The following is a 12,500-nucleotide window of genomic DNA, read 5'->3' as shown; positions in this document are numbered from 1 at the left end:
GTCCAAGAACCCGAATGTTACAGAGCCCCAGGTTGTTTTCATTTTCAGCACAACAGCCTGAAGGACTGAGGCTCTTTTCTCAGCAATGACTCTTAAGTGAAAAGAATATACTGAATTTTAAAAATCAGCTTCCATCAAAATCTTGTTTGAAAATGATCTGGAAAAACAAGGGGCAGCTCCTGTTCACGGATGTTCTAGTTTAGCTGCTTGAAGGAAATGGACAGTGAATCTAGGCAAACTGAGGAGGGAGTGGGCAGGGCGGGAGATAGAAAATAAAGGAGGCCCTGAGGAGGGGTCTCCTTCAGTGTATATGCCAATCAAAACCCAAGAATTGTCAGAATGGTTTCCATCATCTAGCTCCAGGAGATAGGCAAGTCCTTACCCTCCCTGGGTACCAATTTCTTCAACAATGAAATGAGAAGGCTGGACTAAGTGATCTCTAGGGTCCCCCTCAGTTCTAGTCTATGATCTTGTGATTTTGACCAAAGACAAAGATGGCAGTAAGGCTTTGGGTTTGTGTCATGCTCCCAATGTTGGTGGCAAGATAATTTAAGCACCTATCAAACCTGAAATTGTATTCAGAAATGAGTAGGAGGGTAACATGAACATTGACTCCTGTTAAGGATATCAGCATAAAAAATATCTCCTTCAACCCTCTATAATGGCCCATAGTCAAGGATGTTGAGGCTGCTGGGATACTCTTTAAGCCTTCATTGAGTTAAATGGGCCTCGAGGACCAGGTCTCTTCCTGGATATCTCCAATGACTTCCCACTTCAACCCTATTATTTGACGCCTTCTCCACTTAAGAGTATAAGTGTCTTGAGGACAGAGATTGTATTATTTGCTTTCTCTTCTATTCCCAGAGCTTTACATAGTGCCCAGCACATGTATTTAGTATATCTGTCATCTATCCATATACCCATTTAGCATCTATCCATCCATCCGTCATCTATCCATCATCCACCTATTACAATTGTGTATCTATGTGTCCCATTCTCCTATTAGAATATAAGCTCTATGATATCACATCCAGTACTTTCTGAATCCAGGAAAAGCTTCATTGATAATTACAAAATGTACATTTAAATATAAAAGACATCAAATACAAGATGTGTCAAAAAGACCTCAAGGAATGGAGTGTTTACCAAAACAATACGGCACTAGAAAAAGAGACAAAAGGAGGAAAGGGAAGATTGCCAAATACCAAGAAAAGTACATGAACAGAGATGCCAATAAAAGGGGGGATTTGAAGAAAAAGAATGTAGAGAGGGGAAAATATGATACAGGTCTCATAATCAGGTGTGGAAAACTAAATGAAAGTATGAAATAGAGTTATTTCTTCATTAGTGGAATTTTTCATCCTGTAAAATTTTAATAGCTCATACTAAGCTCTAAAATAGGAAACACTAATATAAATTACTTGAATTAATTAGGGCAAACCAAAATCCTGTGTGGTTGTAAGAGTTGGGTGAGAGATTTGAGGTTTGTATCAATGCGTTCAATTTCTGTTAGTGCCACCATAAGCCATGTCATTTTTAGTAAAAACTGGCCACAAAAATAACTGAATTTATATCGATTCATAATTATAGACAGAAACCAACAAAAATAAATGGAGCATTGAAGACAATTGTCTAACTTGCTGAACAATAATAAATTTTCCTGGTCTCAAGCATTAGAAAGGGCTCAATTTTTTCATAGCATCTACTCTCCAGTTAAAGTCATGAGGAATCCAGTTTTGTTGTCCTGCCTGGATGAAATCAAGTATAAGATAATGCCCTCTTGACCAATTTAAAATTTAAACAGAATGATGGGAAAAGAAGGAATCCAAGATTAAACTTCCATTTTTTAGGGTCTGAGAAAGTCACCTGAAGGTCTACATTTTCACCAAAGCTCCATCTTTGCCAATTCTGCCTCTTTTGGGGGCATTTCACAAATCCCGAGAAGTTTTTTTCATGAAGCAGAAAAGAGACGACAAAAGACCATTTGACTGAAGAAGAAACAGTCTCAGGAGGGTGGCTTGACTTTCTAATGAGTGTTGGAGGTCCACCAGTTTTGTCCACACTCTGGCTGAATGTGACACAACTCTGAGATCCATTCATAGTGAGTGATCCTTTAGAAGTTAACACGGCTTTCATAAGAATTTCCACATCATCCTAAGGTCTTTGCCGAGTTTATAGCATGTTCTAGACACATATGTTTTTTTTAAACTCTTACCTTCTGTCTTAGAATAAATACTGTATATTGGTTCCTAAGTTAAAAGAGTGGTAAGGGCTAAGCAATTGGAGTTAAGTGACTTGTCCAGGGTCACCCAGCTAGAAAGTATCTGAAGTCAGATTTGAACCCAGAACCGCCCATCTGGGGGCCTGGCTCTCAATCCACTGAGCCGCCTAGATATCCCTCAGACAAACATGTTACAGAGGGCTGCAAAATATTTATACTCAGTGTGATCAGATTATTACTTTACACAATCAATAACCTTTAATTGCTGGGATATTGCAGTACAAGCAGCTGATTAAAAAGCAGAGATAAACTGCCCTTTTCTCTGAAAAGGGAAAGTGTTAATTCTGAAATTCTGCTTGCAGAAAGGTTCTGTGTATACTGTTTGGCCTTTATCAGGGAATTTGCTTTAATTAGCTGGTAAATTTTGAAATCTTTATCAGGAAATCCCAAACAGTCAGTGTATTTCTCTCTGAATGGCAGAGATATCTATGATGTCATAGCTATTGCTATTGTCTGATACAATTACTATATTCTTGGTTTATAGAGAAAGGTCTCTAGCTTTCTCCTTTTTTTCTATTAGAAAGGTAAAGCCAATGAGGCAGAGTAGAGAAGGACTCAGCTGAGCTCTTCTAAATCCCTTCCCAAACAACTGTAAAACGATGCCTAAAGTCAAATTCTAGAGGAGCAGAACCAAAAGAAAAAAAAAGTTTAGGTGAAACAATTCTAGGTCAAAAACTACTCAGGAAGTCAGCAGGAAAGGTCTGTCTCCAAGCCATACCTTGGGGGCTGGTGCACTGGCCTCAGCAGCAGCTTCCTGAGCTCTCAGCCCATGGATCATTAGGGGATTAGACAACTGATCAAAGGATATTTTAGGGGGTCCTTTGCAGGCACTGGGGTTAGGTGCCTATTGCATTGTTTGTATGCTCTTTTGTGTTACAGAGTCAGGGCCAAATGGAGCAATATAATTTGAGGGAGTAAGGTCTCAGATCACAATTCTAAGTAGAAACTGAGTGCTCATGTCAATCCATAGAGGAGTAGAGACCCTGGCATCAATTCTGAGAAGGGAGAATAAGCATTTGTGGTTACAGGAGAACAGAGGACCTGGGAACAGTCTCAGGGGCAAGAGGAATGCTAACATTGCTGGCTAGAGGGACAAGATCCCTTCTTGTGTAAAGGCCAGAGGGCAGGCTAGGAGAGAAGTAGAAACACCATTCCATAGATCATAACACTTTCAAATGTAAAGATCTCCAAAACTAGCTCAGAAAACAGTAGCAAGAAAGACCTGAAGCTTGGGACAATGCCCTATCCTACCCCAAGAGCAGCATTCAACTTCAACATAGTTAAAGGTGAAGGAATAAGGTAGAAAAACAAGTAAACAACAACAGAAGAATATGACTATAATATGTTGCTATAGTGACAGAGAAAATAAGGACATAAACCCAGAAGAAGACATATCAAAGAAGTTACAAGCAAAGTCTCAAATAAATATACAAATTAGATACTAATCCAAGAAGAATAATTCCTGATAGTTCAAAAAGGATTTTAAAAATGAAATAAGGGAGTTTGAAGAAAAATGGAAAAAGAAATTAGAATGATACAAGAAAATTATGAAAAGTTTGGTAAAAGAGACACAAAATACTGAAAAAAAGTAACATCTTAAAAAACAGAACTGGCTAAATGGTAAAAGGGAAACAAAATTTCCCTCAAGAAAAGAATTTCCTAAAAAACTGAATTGGCCAAATGGAATAAGAGATACAAAAGCTCACTGTAGGAAACACTATCCTAAAAATTAGAAATGGGCCAGTGGAAGCTCATGATACCATGAGACATGAAGGAACAATCAAACAACATCAAAAGAATGAAAGAAATTGAAGGAAATGTGCAATATCTCATTGGAAAAACAACTGACCTGGAAAATAGCTCCAGGAGAGATAATGTGAGAATTATTAGACTACCTAAAAACCATAATGAGAGAGAGAGAGACAGAGAATTGAAATAATCTACAGGTTCCTTCTGAAATATTCCAAAATTAAAACTCCCCCAAATATTACACATTTATTCCAGAGCTCCCAGTTTAAGGAGAAAATACTACAATCAGTAGGAAATAAACCATTCAAATATCATGGTGCTACAGTCAGGATCACACAAGACTTAAAATCTATATCACTAAAGGACAAGAGGGATTGGCATATAATATTCTGAAAGGCAAATTATCTGCATTTACAACCAAAAATAACCTATTCAGAAAAACTGAGTATAATACTTCAAGGGGAAAATGAATATTTAATGAAATAAAGAACTTTCAAGCATTGTTTATGGGGAAAAAAACAAAGCTAGATAGAAAATCTAATTTTCATAGAAGACTCAAGAGAAACATAAATCATGTGGGAATTGCTAAGATAAAAATGTTTATATTTCTACATGGGAAGATGAAAATTGTAATTCTTTAAAAAATTTTTTCATTATTAGAGGAGATAGAAAGATTAAAAAACTTACCATGTATTAGGGCATAAAAACCTCACAAACAAATGTAGAAAAGCAGAAATATTAAATGTATCCTTTTCAGATCATAATGCTAATAAATATTATCAAATGTTAGTCAATAAATAGCCATGGAAAATGGGTTTAAAATTAATTGGAAACTAAATATTCTAATCCTATAAAATGAGTGAATTAAAGAACAAATCATAGAAATAATCAATGATTTCATTAAAAAAGAATGGCAAAAGTGAGACAACATACCAAAATTTGTGGGATGCAGCAAAGCATTACTTAAAGTAAAATGTATAAGTCTAAATTCTTACATTAATAAAGAGCAGACCAATGAATTGCACATAAAAACTTAAAGATACCTAAAAAAGAACAAATTAAAAATCTCCAATTAAACATCAAATTGGAAAGCCTTAAAGTCAAAGGAGATATTAATAGGAGTAAAAGTAAGAAAACCACTAAACTAATAATAAAAGTTTTAAATGGTCTTATAGAAAAAAAATAAAACAAGCTTAGACTACTTTGATTATTTTAAAAAAGAAAGAAAACAAATTCACCAGTATCAAAAATTAAGAGAGTGAATTCACAACCAAAGGGGTCTTTGACACACAAAAACTTTAAGAACTCCCACTTTAGCTCATGTTCTATTTCTTTTTTATCTACTGTTTCTTCTCCCTAAAAAGAGAGAGACAGAGAGACAGAGAAAGAAAGAGATAGACATACACACACACACACATACACAGAATTCTCTATTTTTATCAACTACTTTTGTTCACTGTTCAACCCTTTGCTGAAATTGCTCCCTATTATCATCAAATATTTCAATGCCAAAAGAAGCCACCTCTATTTTATTGTTCTGCTATCATATCTGTGGTATTTGACACTAAGGACCACTGACTTTTTGGCATACTTTTACTCCCCTCAGTTTTATTTTGTTTGATGTTACTATCTCCAGATTTTCTTCCTACTTGTCTGACCACTTCTTCTATTGGCCTTGGTATACTCCAAGGCTGGGTCTTCTCTTTTCCCTGTAGATCAGTTTCTGTGGGGTCAAGTTTTCTCTCTAAGCAGGAGATTCTCAAATGTCGTCATCAGTAAAGTGAAGGGACTAGACTTGTTGTCTAAAGTCCCTTCTGATTCTAAATTTCTGCTCCTCTGATGCTTCATTCAGTACTAGCTATTGGACATCACCAGGATGTCCCAAAGTTTTCAAACTCAGCAGGTCCCTAAATGGAACCCTTATATATACTGATTCCTCTTCCAGGCTCCCCTATTTATATGGAGGACAGCACTGTCACTCCAGTCACATAGTTTAACAATCTCACAATCATCCTTGACTCTCCTTTCTCAACTCTCATATCCAAATAGTTACAAATTTTGTCCAACGTACCTCCACAATATCCCTCACATCTGCCTCCTCTTCATTCACTTTGTCTTTAGGTGACTATGTATCCCCACATAGTTCTGATTCTGACTCTCTGGTCTTGATTATTATACAAGCCTCCAAGATGGTCCTCTTACCTCATTTCTCACCTCGGCAATATGACTTCCAGAAAGATCCAGAAAGATTTTCCTAAAATGTGTCATGCCACCTCTATTAAAAAGAAAAACCTTCACTTGCATCCTAGGATCTCTAGGATGAATTCCAAAGTCCTCAGCCTAGCATTTGAAGTCCTCCACAATGTGGCTCCCATTGATTTTTGCAGACTCATTTTCACTTAGACATTTTTATTCTTCGTTGCTCTCCAGCTGCTCCACTAGGATACAAGTTCCTCGAAGGCAAGGCTGGTGTTTCCTTCTTTTTTGTACTTGTATTCTCAGTGTGTATTAACACAGAGTGCTTCTAACCTGGGCTTTGCACACTCTCATTTCCCTCCCCATTCCACCTCTCATCTCTTCTTTTCTCCTTAGAATCTCCAGCTTCTTTCAAACCCAGCTCCCTCCAACAGGGTGCCTTTCCTGATCCTCTTGTAAGCCTTTTCTCACTCTTGAAATTACTTTGTATTGCACTGAGGGCCACTTTGTATTTACTTACATGTGTATGGTGGGCAAGTCATTTAACCCTGTTTGCCTCAGTTTCTTTTCTGTAAAATGAGATAGAGGAGGAAACAGCAAACTAGACCCCACTATCTCTGCCAAGGAAACCCCAAATGGGGTCCCAAAGAGTCAGACACAACTGAAAACAACTGAACACGGAACATGTTGATGTATTTTTCCAGGAAAATGTGAACTCCTTGAGAAAGGGGTGTTCATTTTGTCTGCACATTGTGGGCTTTTGATAATGATGGAATTGACCGTGCGCCTATCTAATCTCTTATGAAACCATATTATGCACGTGGCCCTCCTCTCCCCTTTCCCCCAGATCTCAATGGCTCCATATTATCTCCAGGATTCAACAGAAATTTCTTGATTTCACCATGAAAGCTCTTCACAAGCTGACCCCATTCTACATGGTGTTCCCACTCAATGTACCAGCTACTCCCTCCCACCATAACCTCCAGACATGGAAGCCTCGCTCTCCTCATCTCTACCTCTTGGAATGAATAGGTCCCTTCAAAACTCAGCTGAGGCACTACCTCCAAATAGCTAAGCCTTGGGGAGCCTGAGGGACTGCTGGCTTGGGGAATACTTTGAGGAGGAGAACCCTGCAGGGCTAGAAGAGATTTCTCTTTCCTCTCCCTCCCTTTAGCCAGGGCAGCCAGCAGCAACTTGCACACAGACACCCCATTCTGCAATTAAAGAATTTATTAGTGTGAGGGAATTTGAAGTAGTCCAGTGAGCGAGGACAGACATGAGTGCAAATAGGCTCAAAGGAGGAGGCTGCCACAATGAGCAGTAGTCCTGGTGGCAGAGGAGAAAGCAGGTGGCCATTGGCTGAAAGGACCTGGCAACTGAGACCAGGTGAATTGTGGAATTGTGGAAAGGGAACCCAAGGGAGTAGCCCCTCAGCAGAGAGCCTGAGCCCAATGGGAGCTGGCGGGGGGGGGGGGGCGGACTCCACAAAGGGAAAAAGAATCTCCAGGAGCTTCACATATAATGCACATAGATAAGAGATATAATATGTATGTAACATATTATACAAATAAGTATATATATGTATAGTATGCAAACATATGTATAACTCAAGTAGACATATAAATGTATATACACCCAAATATGTCCATGCAGCCCAGGAGTTTGGAGTTTTTCTTACCATAAATGTATTACTCATGTGTGTCTTCCTCGCACTGAGCTCTAAGTCTGATGCCACTCTTCCCATGTGTACACTGTTTGTGTGATTCTATAGCCCAGGTTGAAGGGGGAAACGTTTTGTAGTTAGTGTTTGTACTCTCTCATCTTAGCAAATCTCTTCACTAAGAGCTAATTGCGTCTCCTGGCTGACTTTTCATGGGAAGCACACCTGTGGGGGCTCTTGAGTTATAGGGCTAGGAATGAGGACCTACATAGCTCCTCCTAGAATCAGAGGTGGTAGTCACCCTCTAAAGAACCAACCCTCCAATGCAAGTGTAAGCTGGTGACATATCCAGAAGGGATGCGCTCTAATTTATATCCAGGTGGTCTGTCTCTCTCATTAGAATATAAGCATCTTGAAGGCAGGGTCTGTTTTTCTTTTACCCCAAAGCTCAGTGTGTGGCTAATCCATATTGGATATTAATAAATGCTTGTTGACTGACTAACTGATCAGCTTTTAGTCCCCTGAGATGGTGATTTCTCTCATAGAGACCAAGCCAAAAGTCATCCCTTTATTTTGTCCTTGGAAGATTTCCTTCAAACTCCCAGGAGTATTCCCTAATTCTGTGATTTGGGGTCCATGGGAACAAGTCCATGTTCATCTCATACACAAGAAGTTCATGGATACACGTGGGTTGGGCTCTTTTCTTTCAATGGCAATCGTTGAATTTTCACTCCTATTGGAATCCTCTCTATCATCCCCATCGCGAGTTATGCTTGTTGACTTTGTCCAGTCTTCACGAGGACAAAGGGCCCCATTTTGTGTGAGAGGTGACATGATATGTTTTGTCTCTCAGACTTTTCTCATGGAATATTAAAGATGGGCAGCTCGTTAGAGATGAGCTTCTCTCTCGCGCCCTCATTTTTCACATAAGAAAATGGAGGTCATAGAGGCTAAGGGATAAAAGGAACCTTTTCCTCATCTTGTCAAAGCCTCTCATTGGGCCTGAGGTCTATGGAGGTTAAGTGACTTGTCTAGGGTCACACAGATAGGAAACAAATAACCAAGTCAAGATTCAAAACCAGAAATATTCTGACATCAAATCCAGGGCTCTCTCTACTCGGTAATGAAATTCTTCTACCATATTACAGGCAAGGTATTCTTGTTGCTCCTGGGGAAGAGGAAGGTGAGGAAGGCTTGGCACTGGCCCTGGAGGCCAGTGAGTCCAATTGGATATCTTTGACTTAAGGGGTTGCCACTTCAGAGAACCCCGTGGTCTTCGCATTTGGAAACTGTACATACGTCTCGAAAGTACGTGCTTCTAAAATGGACTCTTCCCTAATGGATTTGTTTGGAAAACCCGACGTTTCCTATGGAGTGTACTCGACGGAGCACACCTATATTTGAAGAGAAAATGAAAATAGCGCCAAGAGCCCTGGGCCAATATCATGGCAGCTTGCAAATCCTGTCTGCCAAGATGGCAGGGCTGCCATTGGGAAAACAAGGATGATTCTCTGGCCTTCGCTTTGTTAGTTTAAGTCATGCCTTTATCATTCATTTCACATGCTCTTTGAATGGAGGACATCAAAACAGAAAATCTGCAAGAGGGATTCTTTTTAAACAGGCACCCATTCAAATATACAGCCAGCCGGTTTTAATAAAACTCCAGGACTGCACTATAGGGCAGAGTGGAGGGTTAATGCCGATCTCTGCAGAGACATCGATTAGGGGGGCCTTGGACGCTTTGTGGTTAGGTAAGACTTTATTATGTAAACTATACATCGAGCTTCGTGCCTTATAATTATGGGAAGTGTTATTTGTGAAAATGCCTTCAACCTCGCTGCGATTCCCATCTCAGCTGGCAACAATTACGGAGCCGAAGACCACCAAATAATTCCCTCGTTCCCGAAGGATCAACTGACTCGAGATGAACACTTAAGGAACTCTGTGGGAACATTAAACTCCACATAGAAATGATGAGGCATCGGGGGATCTTGTCACCTTCTTAAAAAAACAACAACAGAACACATACTCTGTCTGCCTGTCTGTCAGTCTGCCTGTCAGTCTGTCTGTCTCATCAGTGATTTCAACAATCTGGAAAAGACAAACCACTATGTCTCCAGTCCCAACAGACCACAGCCATCATCCTAAACTTTGAAAGTAACAGCTTCTACAAATGACTGACTATTCTCTGTCTGCCTACAGCAATCTTGTTAGAGCGAAGCAATTTCCATATGAACGACCACAAATATCTGTGGCTTTGGTCGTTAATTTCCCATGAAAAGCTCTTTCCATACTATTTTTAAGGTCGTTTATGGTAATAATTATCAGTTTTCTTCAAGGCAAGCAAACCCTCAGAGTTCTCCTCACAAGGTCTTTACCAAACGTCATCCATTCGATTCACAAAGGCAAGAACTCCCAGGCTCATTCTCCAGGGAGCGAAGGTTGAGAAGGGCGATGCATGCTTTCCAATGGATTCATTTTCTTCCTCTCAAATTCTCGGCGTATCAGGTAGATTTGCTAAATAGGCATAATAGAATCAAGGCACTTATCACATGCTTTTTATTGCTTTTCAGCTCATAATACTCAATTTGCCAATGGAGAAATCCACCCCCTGATCTCCTTTGCATCCTGGCCCTTGGTTGAATGGCCAAACATGGCGGGGGAGGTACTCAGAATCACAGAAATGGAGAAGGGGAAAGCATGCCAATGACTGCTTGTCCAACTCATTCCCCCAAGGATTTCCCCCTTGCCTGACTGATTTTTATTGGTCTAATAAGGCTATTTCACAAACACAAAAAGAAAGATGGCAACTAAATGTGTGAACCAAATTGCCTAAGAAGATTCCCATCTTGGACTTTGTGATATATGTGGGGGCAGGTAGGGGAAGTAGTAGACAGATAGAGTCTATGAAAAACGTGACGTTTCATCAGTGCCTTTAGGACAGTGTTGTTGGATGCTGATGTATTTATTACTGTCCAATAAATGCCGTGTTCCTTTCATCCCCTGCCTCCCTCCTTCTTGGTGTAATCTATACTTACAGAGTGAAAGTGGCTTGTGTGGCTTGCTCTGCCTGTAAAAATGGACTTGGAGTAAGGAAAACCTGAGTTCAAATCTGACCGCAGACATTTCCCTGGGAAAGTCACTTAATGTTTGCTGCCATTTCCTCATCTGCAAAATGAGCTGGAGAAGGAAATGGCCAAGCCCTCCAGGATCTGTGCCAAGAAAATCCAAAATGGTGCTATGATGTTGGATATGACTGAAAATGACTATATATCTAGATACATACACACCCCTATGGATAGGAGAAAGGGATGGGGGAAAGAGAAGGTCAAGCTAATGAATACTTTACGGCTTGCAACTCTCATGTACTTACAGAACCAGGTTCTATCCCTAGTTCCATATTTACAGGCAGAACAAGCCATGCAAGCCCCTTTCACTCTGTAACTCTATAGATTACACCAAGAAGGAGGGAGGCAGGGGATGAAAGGAACACGGCATTTATTGGACAGTAATAAGTACATCAGCATCCAACAACACTGTCCTAAAGGCACTGTTGAAACGTCATGCTTGTCATTGACTTTTTCAATGGGTTTAATGGTTTAAATAAAGATATTAATTACAAATAAGGATGGGGATTCAATGCACTTATAGGATGTCTTCTTATTGAGGCTTTCATGGTGGATACTAGACACAGAACCACAGAATCTCCAATTTAAACAGACACAAGGATGGGTCAAGTTTATGTACCCTGGACAAAACTCCTATAATATTGCCAACACCTGGCCTCCATTTGCAGATTTCCAATAAGTGGAACCCACTGCCACCCTATTTTTGGATCTCTCTGTCTCTCTGTCTCTGTCTCTCTCCCCCATCCTCTCTGTCTCTGTCTCTGCCTCTCTGTCTCTGTCTCTGTCTCTGTCTCTCTCTCTCTCTCTGTCTCTCTCTCTCTGTCTCTGTCTCTGTCTCTCTCTGTGTCTCTGTCTGTCTCTCTCTCTGTATGTATGTATATGTGGGGTGTATGTATGTGTATATAATCTTTTCCTGACATGTGATGCTCTGCGCTGAATGCAAGAATCCAAAAGTCCTCAGCAGGAAAGGATACAGGGTAGTTATCACGAAGGGAGAAGCCTCTAATTTAGGGAAACTAAGGGTGCACGTCAGAATCTGGTCCCCCCACCCCAGGAACAAAAACCTTTGGTGGTTCTCTGCTTCCTATAGGATAACATGTAAATTCTTTAGTTTGGCATGAAAGAGCCTCCACCATCTGGTTCCAATTAACCTTTCCAGATTTCCTCCACTTTACTCTCATCCAAATACTCTATATTCCAGGAAAAGTAGATGAGTCTGACCCAATGTGTCATCTCCCAGTCTGAGAATCTGCCCAGGCTGCCCTTCATGCCTGGAATGCCCTCCTTCCCCTCGGCTCGACTCCTCCTGCTCTAAGGTCTAGACGAGGTGCTGCCTCCTCCGGGCAAACTTCCCACCTCTCCACAGCTCAAAACATTTTCTTTCCCTCCATGGAATTTCCCAGAACATTTTATCCAGAATTCTCTTCTGCCCCATTACTTTCTTCCCAATGACGATCAATGGTACATTCAACCCTACTCAAGCTAA

General features: G+C 40.3%; 1 protein-coding gene across 7 annotated transcripts in view; it reads right to left on the bottom strand.

Moving 5' to 3' along the window:
• The window catches only part of CRPPA (CDP-L-ribitol pyrophosphorylase A), a 249,321-nt gene that overhangs the window by 25,623 nt on the left and 211,198 nt on the right, over positions 1-12,500 (bottom strand). For 3 of the 7 annotated variants that reach the window (XR_473753.3, XR_473754.3, XR_008912541.1), the window contains exon 10: positions 1-91. This exon is cut by the window's left edge and continues 12 nt beyond it. The exons of the other annotated variants lie outside the window; for them this stretch is intronic. The gene's annotated coding sequence lies outside the window, so the exon portion shown is untranslated. The remainder of the gene's footprint in view (positions 92-12,500) is intronic. 7 annotated transcript variants of the gene reach the window in all.

Source organism: Monodelphis domestica, chromosome 5 (genome assembly GCF_027887165.1).
Source record: "Monodelphis domestica isolate mMonDom1 chromosome 5, mMonDom1.pri, whole genome shotgun sequence".
Lineage (NCBI taxonomy): Eukaryota > Metazoa > Chordata > Mammalia > Didelphimorphia > Didelphidae > Monodelphis > Monodelphis domestica.
The sequence above is the reverse complement of the archived record's forward strand: the minus strand, read 5'-3'. Positions and strand labels throughout refer to the sequence as shown.